The 15,566-nt window shown below is 54.8% G+C and overlaps 1 long non-coding RNA gene across 1 annotated transcript in view; it reads left to right on the forward strand.

Annotated features, from left to right (window-relative positions):
• Positions 1–1,117: 1,117 nt before the first annotated feature.
• Positions 1,118–15,566, forward strand: part of LOC129048255 (uncharacterized) — a 40,758-nt gene continuing 26,309 nt past the window's right edge. The window contains exon 1 of the long non-coding RNA XR_008510455.2: positions 1,118–1,246. This is a non-coding gene — a long non-coding RNA (uncharacterized LOC129048255). The remainder of the gene's footprint in view (positions 1,247–15,566) is intronic.

Genomic DNA, 15,566 nt, shown 5'->3' on the forward strand with positions numbered 1-15,566 from the left:
GCCTCCCAGAGTGCTGGTTTTACAATCGTGAGCCACTGTGCCCAGCCAATACTTTTAAGATTTCCTAAGTATGGAAGGAGGAGCCACCCTTAGGCTCTGCTTGGTGCAGGGCCGGAGAGGATAGCTGGGCATGAGCTGGGTATCCACTGAGTGCCAGGCATCTTTCTCACCTCCACCTATTTCTCCTGAGCACCTAGTCAGTTCTGGGTGCTGAGGGTATGGATATCAAAACAGAATCCTATACTTTATGGAGAAGACAACCACCTCTACAAGCACTTTTTTTTTTTTTTGAGATGGAGTTTCACTCTTGTTGCCCAGGCTGGAGTGCAGTGGCAGGATCTCGGCTCACTGCAACCTCCACCTCCCGGGTTCAAGCAATTCTCCTGCCTCAGCCTCCTGGGTAGCTTGGATTACAGGCTAATTTTTTGTATTTTTAGTAGAGACGGGGTTTCACCATGTTGGCCAGGCTGGTCTTGAATTCCTGACCTCAGGTGATCCACCTGCCTCAGCCTCCCAAAGTGCTGGGATTACAGGCGCGAGCCACCGCACCGGCCTAAACAAGTATTTTGAACAGAATGATCTTATCCCCTAGCACAGCATCGACCTCAGGTGGGAAGAAGGGTAGTCAGTGGAGGCTTTCTGGAAGAGGAGGTGCCTGAGATCAGTCTTGAAAGACAAGAGAGAATTAAGCAGACTGAAAATGGGGCAGAGTGCTGTCAGCAGATGAAACAGCGTGAACAAAACCAGGGAGGCATGAAGTGATTATTGCCTTGTGCTGTGATAACACACACCCCAGCCCAGGGTGGAGGGAGAGGATTCTGGAGGCTCAGTGGGGCACTGGGTCTGCCGGTGGGCTACCCTTAGCAGTTTGATTTCATCTTATAGGTTCTAAAGCTGGAGAGCAGCTTGTTTGGATTTGCATTTTAAGTGGTGACCCTGGCAGCAGTGTGACAGCTGACTCAGTGAGCAGAGGCATGAGGCAGGGGAGGCTGTTGCAATAACCCAGACAGGAGATGATGAGGGCTTGCCCTTGGGCTGTGGTAGCGGGACAGGGAGAGGGATGGGTTGAGAAACATTTAGGAGGTCAAGTTGTCGGGACCCAGAGACTGATGGGATGTGTGTGGGATGAGAGGGAGGAGTCAAGGTGGCCTTGTCCTGGGGCTGAGCAGTGGTGCAACCCAGCCCTGAGGAATTCCGGGGGTGGAGCCGACTTGGAAACTCAAGGCCAATCTCAGGTTGAGACATGGTGAGTCTGAGGTGGCCACAGAACCTCAGGAGGCAGCTGGGAACCCAGGGTCTGGAAGGCAGGAGAGGCTGAGCCAGACGTGTAGGTCTGGAAAGGATAAGCCCACAGCAGTGGTGGAACCACATGGGTGGTGAGACGGTCCAGGAAGACCCACAGAGGGAAGAAGGGATCTCTCCCTGCCATCCCTGGCCTCTAGTGAGTGGGTGGAGGAAGAGGCACCCGCAGGAGAGAAGGGATGGTCAGAGAGGTAGGAGGCTAGCAGAAATGGTGATGTCATGTGGTCCCGGGGAGGACACAGCTGTTAAGTGTGAGGATGTGGAGGACTGCACTGAATGCAGTAAAGTATCCCACAAGAAGAGGACAGCAAGTGGCCTGCCAGGGAGAGACAGAGGTTAGGGAAGATCTCCTTAGGATGGGAGAGATGTGAGCACGTGCGGAGGCCTGGTGGGAGTGGGAAGTCTTGGTAGAGAGGGACATGCTGTAGGCCAGGGAGAGATGGGTGAGGTTCCAGAGCGGGCCTGCCCAGCACCTCACAGCAAGAGTGGGCTGGCAGATCGAAGAGGGACCTTCCTTACCCTCTGATTCTAGACAGAGGATACTCAGGATGGGTGTGGGGCTGTGTTTGGAGGCAGGTTAGGGGCAGCAGGTCCCACCAAAGGGCCTTCATATTTTGACAAAGCAAAGTGTCTCTGGGAATTGAGGTTGGCAGAGGGAGAAGGGTGAAGGTCAGCGAGACAAAGAACCCATGAGGGAAATGGGAGGCCAGCAAGCAGGCAGAGGACTTTGGGTTCATGTCCAGGGTGTAGTTGAGACTGGAGACCCCACGTTGACACTGGCCCCAAATCTTCATGCTGTGGGCCCTTGCCAGTCTAAGCTTGCCGTGTAAAGAGTGTGGTTGGGTTGGCCCCTGTTACTTCTGGCTGGGCGGATGAAGGGAAGGATGGGGGTACTAAGAAATCAGGGGTGCTGGTGAGAGGGTCATTCTGATGACCAAACCATTGGAGCAGTTGGAGAATGTGGTCAGAGGGAAAGAAGAGATGTTGGGGTTAAGATGGAAGAGGAAAAGCAGTTTTGAGTGGTGGCCTGGGATTGGGGGCTGGTCTTGAGTAGGCTAGAGGGTCCCTGGAGAAGGGTGCTGGAGGTCCAGGGAGTCCAGGTATTGGATGGGTCACCCACATGGATGCTGAAGGCCATCAGCTGTTGGTAGACCTTGGACAGGGAAGGAGAGGCAGCGACCTGAGGCTGGGTAGTTCAGGGGCAAAAGATGCTGGCTAGGAAGGTGGGATCCAAGAGGCTGGGAGACAGGGGAAAGTAGTAGAATCAGGAGGCATGAACCCTAAATGAGAAAAAAAAAAATCCCATTTTAGGGCAGGGCACAGTGGCTCATGTCTGTAAACCCAGCACTTTGGGAGGCTGAGGTGGGCAGATCACTTGAGCCTACGAGTTCGAGACCAGCCTGGGCAATATGGCAAGACCCTGTCTCTCAAAAAAAAAAAAAAGAAAAGAAAGGGGCTGATGGCCTCACAGGCTGGAAACACCCCTAGGGATGTGAAAGGGATGTGGGGATCTTGGGAACCACACAAGGGAGTGAGATGTAGGAACAGAAACAGCCGCCCCAGAGAGGATAGAGGAGATGGGTTACCAGCGGAAGCCTCCATCACAAGGCTGAGGACAGAAGGGGTGCTCTTAAAGGAAGCGGGGTCCCAGAAGGGCCAGTGGGGAGGTCTGGGAAGGAGGGTTGGTGAGGCAAAGTGCAGTGACAAGGGAGATGACTAAAGGAGGGTACACTGTGAGCTGTCAGCAAGGATGCAGGGGTGGGTGGCGTGGGGCAGGATTTCCAAGAGGCAGGGGTCTGTAGGATGAGTGGGAGTTTCTCTGGTGAATACAGGAGGCAACGGGCAGGGAAGAGTGGTCAACAAGCGTGAACTCATTCGTTCCGCAGACACTCACTGGGGCTTCCTATGCTTGGGATGCGTCAGTGAACAAAGTGACAATCCTCACTCTTGTGGGTCTTACACTCTAGCTGGAGGGGGTGGGGGACAGAAAACATCACAAATACGGTCAGAGGCAAATTGTAGAGTATGTTAGAGGGCCATGAGGCTGTGGCCAAAAGAACAAGCTGAACGGAGCCAAATGGAGTTGTGCAGGTGGAGGGGGCAGGGGCTGGGGGAGCCACTTTGAAGTCACCACGTAGCGGTCAGGGCAGGCCCCGGTAAGACTGGCACTCTGGGCCCATGTAGAGTTCCACCCAGTTTGACAGGAACGGCAGTGGGGCTGAGGATCTTGGGAGAGGCGCCTGTATGGTTACTCTGCTGTGTGGTACATGGGAAAATCTCAAGACAAGGATCTTCAGGTTGGGTGAGAAGGGATGGGAAAAGGAAGCAGAGAAAGCAGAATAAAACCAATATCCACGGGCACCTGCCGAGGGCCAGGCATTGCCCTGGGGATGGCCTCTTGAATCAGTCTCTCCTGACCCTCAAGACAACCCTGTGAGTTAGGAAGGAACTGTCCTTATGGGTCCAGTTTATTTGAAAATAATGGCACCATCAACATGAGCTAATGCTTAGTGCTGTCCTGAACAGTTTGCCTGGATTTTCCTAATGCACCCTCCTGAGCTCCCATTGAGACTGGTGTCACTGTCTCCACTTTCCAGTAACAAGTCTGAGGAAACTGGGAAGTGTCAGTGCAGTGGCCAAGCTCGCGGACCCCGCAGCCAGCCTGCTGGGCTGGCTTCCCTACTCACCAGCTGTGTGGCTTTCGGCAATTCCTTAACTTTTCTGGGCTCAGCTTCCTCACCTGGAAAAGAGGAGAGTAAAAGCACCTGCTTCGCAGGGTCGTGGTGAGGATTAAATGAGGGAATATATGGAAAGCACGCAGAACAGGCCCCTGCACCTAGTGGGCGCTGTGCAAGGGTGCACTGCTACTATAGCACTATTCCTGCCCAAGCTCACTTAGGTAGGAGAGGGCTTTGACCTGGAGCCTGGTGGGACCGACCCTCGCCTCTTCCCGACTGACGCTTTTCTCTGTGTGGTTCTGGACTTGCAGAGCCAGGCTGGGGAGGAAGGAGCTGTGTGGCTCCCACCAGGCCTGCTCCTTTGCGGCAGGCATGTGACATATTGTGGCGTGATGTGTTTTCCCCTTATGGTGCAAGACGTGACTCAGAGGGGCATGCTGGGGAAATGAGTTTCTTGGATTTGCCCACCTCATCGCCCCTGCATTCTTTTGAATTTCTCTGAATCAGACTTTATATCTGGCTCTGCCATTCACCAGCCTTATTTATGCAGAAAACAGCCCCACATTTCCAACTTGCTCCACAGCAGTAAAGATTCATCTTTGGCCCGGGGAGGGTAGCAAAAGAGAGGAGAGAAGGGGAAAAAAAGGAAAAAGAAAGAAAAAGGAAGGAAGAAAGAAAGAGCCAGCAACAATCAAAACAACCTTTTTCTCCCTGTGTAATCTGGGCGGCTTCCAGGAGGATAATGTCTTTCCACCGTGGATCGCCCCCTCCCTCCCAGGCTGTTTTCGCAGGAAGTAAATCCTGGAGCATTTTCAATGTGCCCCTCCAGGCAGAACAATGAGGCCCTTGAAGCCTCGGAACCCGCGCTTCCTCCAGTTATCCGGAGCCGCGCCGCGGAGGGGAGCCATCTCTGGGGAGGGGGCAGGGGGGAGGGGCGAGTCTGCGGGGCGTTGCGGAGCCGCACGAGGGAAGCCCATTAGTCAAATAATAGGTTTGGATCCGACTGTTTTGCCAAGGTACCCGGCATTTATCCCGCTCTCCGACTGGGGGCGGGGAGCTGGGAGGAGGCGGCGAGGATCCAATTACGGCTGCTACTGCCCGGTCGCCGGGAGGTGGCGGCGGGCCGGGCCGGGCGGGGCCGGGAGGAGCGAGGATCGGGGATCGGCGATCGGGAGCGCGAGCCTCGGGCCGGCCGGCCTGGAAACACCGCGCCCCGGCCCCAGCCCCGGCCCCAGCCCCGCGCGGGCTCCTCCCGCCCCACCGGCTCAGCTGCCTCATTGTTTATTGTGGAGCCTGCCTCTCCCCTGCCCGCCCGCCCTCCCGCTCCTTTCTCCCTCCTCCCGTAAGAAAGAAGAGCCAGTGTGTGGAGGGAATGAGTCATGAATAAACAAACAGCGTGGGGGGAGCTGTCACTCCCAGCTCACTTCCTGGCCGCGCTCCGCTCCGCGACCTCCTGGCGGGGCGCAGAAGCCAGGCTGGCCGAGGTGGGCGGCGGCTGCTGGGGCTGCTGGGGCGCGCGGCCCGGCTCAGTCGGGCCCCTCCGCGGGGCGGGACTGGGCTGGGCTAGGGTGCTCAGGACCCGGGTTCCCAGGCCTGTCCTTGACCACAGCCCTCACAAGCCTCAGCGCCCTTAGAGTAAGCGAGCGTGACATGATGTCCCCAGACTTGTATGGCCGTGTGAGCCGAGGGCTGTGGGCCGGACCCTTGGGTTGGACAGAAGCCATCTGCCACAGACAGGCAGTGCATGCGGGACCTGTGGCGGGCTTGCGGCGCCTGTGTGGGCTCATCCTCTGGGAATGCCAGTGTGTGTCTGCTGAGTTGTGTAGGCGTGGCTTTTTCCGCGTGACACAGGGACACTGCGAGGATGTGTATATATGGCATGTGTGTGTTCTGCATATGGTGTTTGTCTGGAGTGGGGGTTACACATGTGTGCTAGTGACCCGTGTGTGTGTCTGTGTGTGTTGTGTGGCCAATTTTCCTGACTCTGAATTTGCATCTGCCACTTTAAGTTTTGAGATTCTTGCTTTGTACTTGGCTTTTCTCTATTTAGTCCTTTTTCTTCTCTCTTGTGTGATCCTGTGGGTCATTTGGGGCCACCTCTCCCCATTAGTGAGGCCCCAGGGCCCCAGCACACCTCCAGGGCCCAGCCTGGCTGGCCTCAGCGTCCAGCCAGCTGTGGCCACATGCAGTGGCCAGCTGTGGCCACATGACAGTGCTGACTCATGCCTGGTCAGAGCTGAGTGTGACCAGCGCGCCCAGGCTGGGTGAGCCCCCACTGTGGGGAGGGCAAGGACCCAGGCCAGCCCAGACCTTCTGGGGACTTGTGACCGCATGGCGTTTGAGGCAGGGGCAGGAGTAAGTCATTTCTTCTGGCTTCCCTGGCAACCGCACAGCCTCACAGGGGTCCACCCCAGGGCCAGTGCTGACAGCTGGGCCTTCGGAAAGGTTAGTGTGACCAAGGCAAGGCTGTGACTCAAGCTACAACTCAGGCCCGGCTGCTTGGCTGGGTCTAGAACCTTCCCAGCTCTGGCCCTGCTCCCTCTCCGTGGGCTGGCCCAGCTCCCAAAGCTTCCCAGTTCCAGGTTGGAGATTTGCATGCAGGGACAGTCCCCCCTGAGGCTGAAGCAGGGCACGAGTTTGCTCCTTCCCTAGGACTGCTCGCTCCTGCAGCCCCCCAGCCAGTGCTTGCTTGCTGGACTTGGTCTCCTGGCACTGGAATCATAGCCTTGGTTGTGACTCTGATCAGAGAGGCAGGCTCCAGGGCCACAGCAGGCCAACCCTGGCCACTTCCAAGTCTTTCCCATCCTTCAGGGGGGCAGGTAGTTGGGAAGATTAGGATCTACATAGGTTGGGAGGCAGGTGCACGTGGGGTCACAGCCTGGCTCCTTCATCTGCTAGCTTTGTGACCTGGAGAAAGTCACATAACCTCTCTGAACCCCTTTTTCCTCTACTTTAAAATGTGCGCAGTGACCCTTACCCCATGGAGAGGTTGCAAAAGTTAAAGAGAGAATGCCTATGAGCCCGAGTACATGTCATGGAATGTACTTGTCATGGAATAGGGGCTCAGGAAAGGACAGTGTACTCTCTGTCTACCCCCAGCCCTGCCTTGAACCCTGATCTCAAGCCCCAGAATTTTGCGTGTCCAAGCCTGCTGGTCCATGACCCAGGGAAGTGCTGGGTCCTGTGGACCTTGGCTGGGATTTGAAAACTCAGAAGCAGTCCTACACGGTACATAGGGGTCTCTGAGTCCCAGGGAAGCATGGGGTCTGGGCTGCCCATTAGAGGTAAGCTGGTCTAGGAAGGACAGCTGTGACAGCATCTTTCTGGATCTTTCCTTGTGGCGAGAAGCCTCTACCCCTCAGGTCATACTCTGGCTGTACCTGGGGTGGTCTCCATTTGAGGACAATTTTTTGTTTTTTTTTGAGACAGAGTCTTGATGGAGTGCAGTGATGCAATCTTAGTTCACTGCAACCTTGACCTCCTGGGCTCAAGCGAACCTCCCACCTCAGCCTCCCAAGCAACTGGGACTATAGGCACGTGCCACAATGCCCAGCTAATTTTCCTTTATTTTTTTTGTAGAGATGGGGTCTCACTATGTTGCCCAGGCTTTATAGACAAATTTTGTTTGGCCTACGTGAGATTAAAAAAAAAAAAACAAACCAATATTTAGGAATGAAGGCATTTCACACGAAAAGTGTGAATTTTCAATTTCCCTCAAATAATTGGGGAGTTTGGCCACACTGGGTTCATGTTTTTATGTGGCAACTGTGGGCTGGAGCTGAGCAGCAGAGGCCCCTACAGGCTGGGTGTATGTTCTCCAGTTTACCACAGTCTCTACTGCTCCCTATTGCACTGGTTCTCACACTTGAGCATATGGGAAAATCCCTTGGAGGGCTTGTTAAAATACAGATTAGTGGACCCCACCTCAGAGTTTCCGCTTCAGTGGGTCTGGGGTGGGCCTGAGAATTTGCCTGAGAATTTCTGACAAGTTCCCAGATGATACTGCTGCTACTGGTTCAGGGCCGCATTTTGAGAACTACTGGGCGGCCTGATGGTGAGGCTGACTGGTCATCTCACTTGGCCTGTTACTTTTCTGTGTAGTAGGGAAATATTTCTCCGTACACCCAACTCTAGCAAAAGTAGGAAAATTTAAAAGGACGGAGAGTATCATTTGTCCTAGCAAAATGGAGAAGTATATATTTCTTTCTTTTTCTGTCTTTTTTTTTTTTTTGGAGACCGGAGTCTCACTCTGTTGCCCAGGCTGGAGTGCAGTGGTGTGATCCTGGCTCACTGCAACCTCTGCCTCCTGGGTTCAAGTGATTCTCCTGCCTCCAAGTGATTCTCCTGCCTCAACCTCCTGAGTAGCTGGGATTACAGACGTGCACCACCACGCCTGGCTAATTTTTGTATTTTTAGTAGAGATGGGGTTTCAGCATGTTGGCCAGGCTGGTCTCAAACTCCTGATCTCAGATGATCCACCCGCCTCGGCCTCCCAAAGTGCTGGGATAACAGATGTGAGCCACCGTGCCCCGCCAGAAGTATATATTTCTTTGGAGACAGAAAAGATATTCCCTTGTGGTTATATGCAAACGATTTGCATATATGTCAGATAAACACAACTTCAGGAGCGCAAGGAGGCCTGCCCTGAGCATGGCCTGAGGATATGCCGCATGGCCACTCTGTGCACTTGCTCCTTCACGTGTCCACCTCACTCGTTGACTTTGTCTGCTTGACCCTGCAGGTGTTTTGAGTGTGTGACCCCGGCCAACTACAGTTTATTCATTAATTGAACAACCATGATTTGAACCAGTTCTATTGCTGCACTGTGTTAGGATATGAAGACAGTGAATAAGACAGACCTAATCCCTACCCTCCTGAGGCTCCCAGACTATTGGGACAGACAGACAAAACAAATTGAACTAGTAGGTGAAAGAAGGAATTGCACATTGTGATAACAGATCAGGATGCTGAGATGGAGAATAACGGGTTATATGAGGACCCCTTTTAGTCTGGGTGGTCAAAGAAGCCTCTCTAAGGTTCCCATCCTATGAGGGGTGGGATTGGGAAGCAAATGAGATCCAGATCTCTAGAGATCTCACCCTGCTTCAAAGCCCAGCTTGCGTTCACCAAGCACAAGGAGCATCTTGACCTTCTGACCTGTGTGTGCGCACTCTGACCTCAGCTCTGCCTGCTGCCCTGCACCTCAGGGCCAGCCACACAGATCCTCTGTTGTTACTCAGTGGCTTGGTGAGGCTCCACGTGTGTTTGAGAGGCCACGCCGCACCCTGGCAGTTTACTTTGTCTCCCTGGACCTCAGAACCTTTAGAGCCGTTTTGCCCTACACTCACGTACAGATGAGGAAACTCAATCCAGCGCTTCAGGTGTTCCCCACTTCCCAGTCAGTCAAAGGGCAGGACTTTTCCTTTCTCTTAACTTTCCTCTGAGCCCAGCCCAAGGCTGAGCACAGAGCAGGGCATGGGACTGGGAGCTGACACTTTTCACATTTGCATCTCCTAAAATGGCTAAAGAATCTTGGCTGGTTACAGCAAACCAGTGGCACATCCTTCCCGTACTGTGCTTAACATCATTCATCAATCATGACCCTTTCCTGTTGAGCCCCCATATAGCATCAGAATCCTTCTCAACACAGGAAACCGATGCCAACGAATTGGAGTTGACTTCTGGGATTAAATTTAATATCAGGTGGGCCTCATCTGGCTTACCGACTAAGTAGAGACCTGGGGCATGGACCCAGGGTGGGATTTCAGGCACCTGAGCTAGCTGTGGAGGTAGGAGCTAGACTGGCTTGTCAGCTAGAGAAAAGAGAGCTATGGGAGGTTGACAGGCAGTGGGCCAGCGTGAATTCTGATCAGAGTGTCCCTCTGAAGGAGGAAGCAAGGGGTATGAGGCAGCGAGGCAGAAGTGAGGACCCAAGACAGAACTGGGATTGGGGTGGGAGGTGGGTCTGGCCAGGGATGCCCGAGGGCTGGCAAAGGGCTTCTTCAGCTCTGCTGAGTGAGGACATGAGGGAGCAGAGCCTGCTGAGACCCACCCTCCTGCCCCACCCAGGCTGCAGTGCTATCCTCCCAAAAGGCTACAACAGCCCCCACCCTAAGTTGCAAGTGAAGGTAGCTTAGGGCACTTTGGAGGGCCCCTTTTCTATGCAAAAGAAGCTTTTACGGAAATTAAATTATAGATATTTGTATTCCAGGAACGTCAATATATTTAACAGAGCTGAGGCCATTAGGAGAATGCATAGAGATACCGATGGTCCTGAGTTCCCAGAGAACCGTCTGAATGTCTTGTAGCCCTGCTCTGCACAGAGGTCTGGCCAAGGAGTAGGCCTGGCTCCCAAGGCTCCGGACCCCAGGACTGAAAGTTAGCAAGGTGAAACAAACCCAAGGGCTTTCCTGCCTCCCCCAGCCAGCTCCCAGGCCCTGGTATGCCTTCCCTCTGCTCCTGGCCCCATTACCCAGCTCTGGGATGGGGCAGGGTGTAGGTGCAGCTCTGCACACTGGGCTCTCCGTGAGGATGGCCTGCACATGTCTGTTCGCTCACTTTCCCATCCGTGTCCCATAGCTGAGTGAGCACACCCTCGTGGAGTGCCATCCAGGTCCTGGGTCTTCTATCTCACTCCCCTGGGCCTCGGTTTCTTCAACTGTTAAATGGGAATGTGAACCTCATGAGATGGGTAAGACTTTGAGGATTCAGTGGAACAGCTAGCACCCACAGCACTTCACAGTGCTTCACACACTGAGCCAAAGGGAAGGTTACATCTTCGTACTGTGCCCTTTGGGCTGTGTTGAGTCCTGGGTCTGGTCCATGATGGGCCTTGGGCAGTTCTGGAGCTAGGGCTTTGGTAGCCCCTGAGAATTAGGGACACTCCAGCTGCTGGGCAGAGCTCACTATTCCCCTAGTGCCCCTGGTGTGCCCTGCTGCCATGCCTTTGCTTCTCTGAGCTCTGTACTTGGAGCTCCCTTCACTGCTCCATTTCACTTCATTCAAAGTCCTCGTGGTTCAGTGCCAGGGCCACTTCCCCTGGGAGGCGTTGTCTGGGGAGGCCTCTTGCTCTCCTCGGGCCCTCACTCCACGAGGATCCTGCGGTCCTTGCAGGATCCGCAGTTCACATACTGGTGACTGGGAAGGCTGAGGCAACCACACTTTCTGCAGGCTGTAGGGGCAGGTGAGGGGCTGCGGCTCTGGGGCATGTCCTTGCTGGACAGGTGAGCAGCTCCAAAGCTGTTTGGGGAGATGCCTGTCCCTCACCCTCTCTGGGAGGGGTGTGGGATGCTCGCCACCGGGCAAGGGAACACATGTGGGAGTCCCCGCTCACTTTCCTGCATGTGGGCTGCGGGCAGGGACAGACCTGGCCTCTTCCCTCCGTGACCTTTCCTCCTAAGCTTCAGCATCAGGTGCCAGGCTTTGAAGGCTGGAAATGCATGGCGCATGGTGCAGAGTCTGGATCTGCACCCCAGCTGGATGGGTAGGGTCTGGGGTGATTTGGCCTCTTGGAGTTTCAATTTCCTCAGTTGTAAAATGGGATGCCTTATTCCATCTCTTAAGGTTATTATGAAAATTACAGGTGTCAACAGGACTGCTCTCTCCTGCTTCAGCTTCTGTCTGCCTAGAATGTTTTTCCCTTCCTGGTTGCCTAGATAGCTCTTATTCATTCTTCAGAAGATCTGAGATCAGTGTTACTTCCTCTAGGAAGTCCTCCTTGGTTCTGAGTTCCAGACAGGTTCCCACACTGGTAGAATCCTGGTCTCTTCTGTGTTTCTTATCTATATGTGAGTCTCTATTTAGAGATGGCGCCCCCGCCCCCCGCCCCCGCCAGTAGACTTGTGAACTCCATGAGGACAGGGGCTGTGTCTGCTTCATTCCCCATCATGTCCTTGTACCCAGCCTAGGACCCAGAACTTCAAAGGCAATTGGGGAGTATTTGCTAAGTAAATAACAAATTTGAAGTGCCTCATGCCAAGTTAGGATCCCCAAAATCGCAGCTCTAATTAAATGTGGCCCCCAGAGGCCATGTAACCACTCCTCATTTCAGGCCGCCAGTGGAACGTTATATTGCCAGGAAGTTTGGCATCCAGCCTATGCCAGTCCACCTGCCCTGGGGTAGTGCTCACCCATGCTGCGCTTTGCTGTCCTCTCAGCCCCTGGTGCAGGGAGGGCAGGAGAAGAGCCAGGTGAGGTGTGCCTGAGGCCTGAGCCCCCAGTGCTGGTCTCTGTCTGAAGTTCAGCCCTGTGTGCTAGGCCTCCTGGGATCCCTCATGGGCAGGAGGGCAGGTGAGAAGTCCGAACATGCGCACAGCTGACTAGCTTGCTCTCTGGATAGACAGGCCTTGGCTGCCCCTAAGACCACAGCTAACAGGGTGGTTCTGTGCTCACTGAAGTCACCGGGCTCAGCCTGGGATTCTGGGGTCATTGTCTGTACTCCTCAAGCTTCTGAATCCATTCTCAAGCTTCTGAATCTCCTCGGGCTTCTGAATCCACTTCTGACCACAGATGTGGTGCTCATGTCCCCTTATGAAGCCATCCAGGTCCTGGGTCTTCTATCTCACTCCCCTGGGCCTCAGTTTCTTCTTCTGTTACATGGGAATGTGAACCTCATGAGATGGGTGCGATTTTAAGGATTCAGTGGAACAACTAGAACCCACAGCACTTCACAGTATGTAAAAGCCTGTCCCATCTGTTTTCCTGACAGAATGCAGAGCTCCTTCTCTGGTGGAGCTGGAGACAGGTGGGCACTGGGAAGGCAAGATACTCACACAAGAAAGTTCAGAGTGCTGTGGCATGGGTGCACCTCAGGCGGGGATGGGCAGCACTCATGTGGATGCGATGTATATGGGGTCCTATGTGGACAGACAAGTTCTGCTGAATTATTGGAGGAGACAGTGTCTGGAGCAGTGGTCTCTGCAAGGCCACAGCTTACCTGGCCCTCTCAAATCAGTCACTAGTGTCTAGGGGGTCCCCGAGCATCAAGAATAACCAGCCTTGGAAATCCTTTGCCCTGGGCCCTGTTCTACTCAGGAAAGGGCCTGCATGGCCTGAGGGCTGGACACACTCGAGTGGGGACACACCTGCTTGTCTGCTCACATGTTCACACATGTACACATGTGTGTACACATGTGCACACATACTCTAGATTGACCCCCCTCACTTGCATGGACCTGAGTGAGTGTCTCATGTCTTTTTCTATGTAGGACACATGGAAAAATGATTCCCAAGCAATTTCCAGAAAGAATATTCTATCTAGTTCCCTCTCACCTCCCACTATCTCCATTTTATAAACTGGGAAACTGAGGCCAGAGAGGGTAAGTGGTTTGCCCAGGGTCCCACAGCAGGAACAGCAAGTGTGACACCAGGATGTCCTAACCTGTGTCTGGGACGTCCCAACCAGCTGACTTCTATCTTGCCGGGGAGTGTGTTACAGCGAGCTCTCCTCAGCTCAGCAACTCCATTTTACAGATGGGCAAAACCGACCTGGCCATAATCTCATCCAAAGGGCACCTGTATCTCGATCACGCAGAGTCGAGACTCACAGGCTCTGAGTGGGAGCCCTGGGCTATGGGTTTTGCCCCACATTGCTGGGAAGTTCCAGGGGTGTAGCTGCTGCCAGGAGAGCTCATTCAGACTGTAACTTACAAATGAAAAGGGAATTTAATAAACAGGGTTCCATGCAAGAGCCGGGGGCCAGCCTTTCCCTGCAGCCACCCACCTGCGGCTGCCTGCCCCAAGGACCCTGCCCACCAGCTTGGGGCCCCTGTGACCAGTCAGCAGCCCTGCCTGGGCCCCCTCCCCGCCCTGCCCCCAGTGCTGCTGACACAGGCTCCTTCTTGGCCTCTCACCTCCACAGCCCTCTCCCGCCCTCCCGCTGGCCGGCTGCAGTAACAAGATGCCCTTTGTGTGTGCCGGCAGGGGAGGGGGCTGCGGGCGGGCTCCTGCACGGCTTCTTGCTGCTGAGTCACAGCTCCCTGCCAGGCTCTGGGAACAGAGTCGCAGGTGACTGGCCAGACGGCACAGAGCCCAAGACCTTGGAGATGACCTCAGACAACCCCTTCCTTACACGGGAAGGGACATCGAGTCTCAGAGAGGGGAAGGGGCTGCTGCATGCTTTTCTGGGGGCAAACATCAAGATTGGGCACCTTTTCCTGCAGGTTAAGGGCTCTCAGGCTGGTCCTGTTGTCATAGTAGAGTCCTACTTCCCCCCAGAACAGCCAGAGTGTGTCTGTGTGTCCACGTGCATGTGCACACATGCTCACTCGTGTCCGTGTTCAATTGTGAGCATCAAGGGTTCAACCATGTGAGTGTGTCCTTGCGTGAGGCTGTGTGTAAGTGTGTTTGCCTTTCTAGGTCTCCCATGCCTTCTCCCAGAGACACACACGCCTGTCCTCAATGGCATAGCTCCTTCCACCTGCTTCTTAGTGCTTACCTGAGCTTCTCCTTGCCCACTGCAGGAGGCACCAGCCCAGGCAAGTGAGTGCCTGTGACGGGAAGCTCATTACCTGACAAGTCACCCCCAGAAACCCAAGGTAGGGTGTCTCTCTGCCCCACTGCACTGTGCTGTGTGGGACTCATCAGCTGGGGCCCAGCCAGAAATGTGTGGTGCTTAGGAAGGTGGGCTCTGGAGACAGGCTGCCTGGGTTTGAATCCTGACCCTGCCATTTCCTAGCTGTGTGACTTGGGCAAGTTTACTTTTCTTCTCAGAGCCTCTATTTTCTCATCTGTAAAGTGGGGATAATAATAGCCTTGCCTCAGGGATTGAGGTTGTACCTGTAAAGATCTTAAAATAGTGTGTAGGTCCTTAAGGAACATTAGCTATTATTATTACTGTTATAATTGTTCTTGACCCCCAGGGAGCTCTTTGGAGATGCAGGGGGCTGAAGGGGTTGAAGTCTCTGGCAGCATGAGAGGCTCAATTCCCTTGGTCACCGACCAGCAGGCAGTGAAGGGGCGGGGGGCACTCTCCCAGGAAAGAGTCATCTGTTCTGGGCTGTGTCCCCACCGAGTGGAGCCACCTTCAACAGTATTCCCCAGGAGAGGTCTGCACCATTGGAAGTGACCCCTGGCTCTGTGCATGCTGCCTTCCTGGGTCGCTCAGCTAGAGCAATGGCCAGGCCCTGGGAGGCAGGGCAGGGTGGCCAGACGGCCGGAGCTCCTGCTCCTCCCTCTCTGATGGGCCTTGGCGGGCGGCAGGCTTCCTGTTGCTGCTGCTGTGATGCCCCACCTAATGCCAGGGATGGCCATCTGGGCCCGAGGGCTCGGAGAGGGGGCCCGCCGGCCATCTGCCTGCTTGGCGCGGGCTGCTTCCGAAGGGCAGCAGGGCGCCTGCCCACAGGAGCTGGGGCAGGAGGAGGCCTCGGGGCTGCTTCTCTGGCCTGGGCAGCCTGTCGGGCTGCAAGCTGCTGCAAGGAGCCCGATCCCCAGAGTTTCCTGCCCTAACTTTCCCCGCACGTACACACAGGAAGCCTGGCTGTGGTACCTGCCGTGTGAGCTCAGGGAAGTCCCGCCCTCCCCAGCTGCAGTCTTTCCATCTGTACAGTGCGCAGGCTGGATCCAGTGCTCAGACTTCCATCCAGTCGG

This window comes from Pongo abelii, chromosome 8, assembly GCF_028885655.2.
Source record: "Pongo abelii isolate AG06213 chromosome 8, NHGRI_mPonAbe1-v2.0_pri, whole genome shotgun sequence".
NCBI classification, from domain to species: Eukaryota; Metazoa; Chordata; class Mammalia; order Primates; family Hominidae; genus Pongo; species Pongo abelii.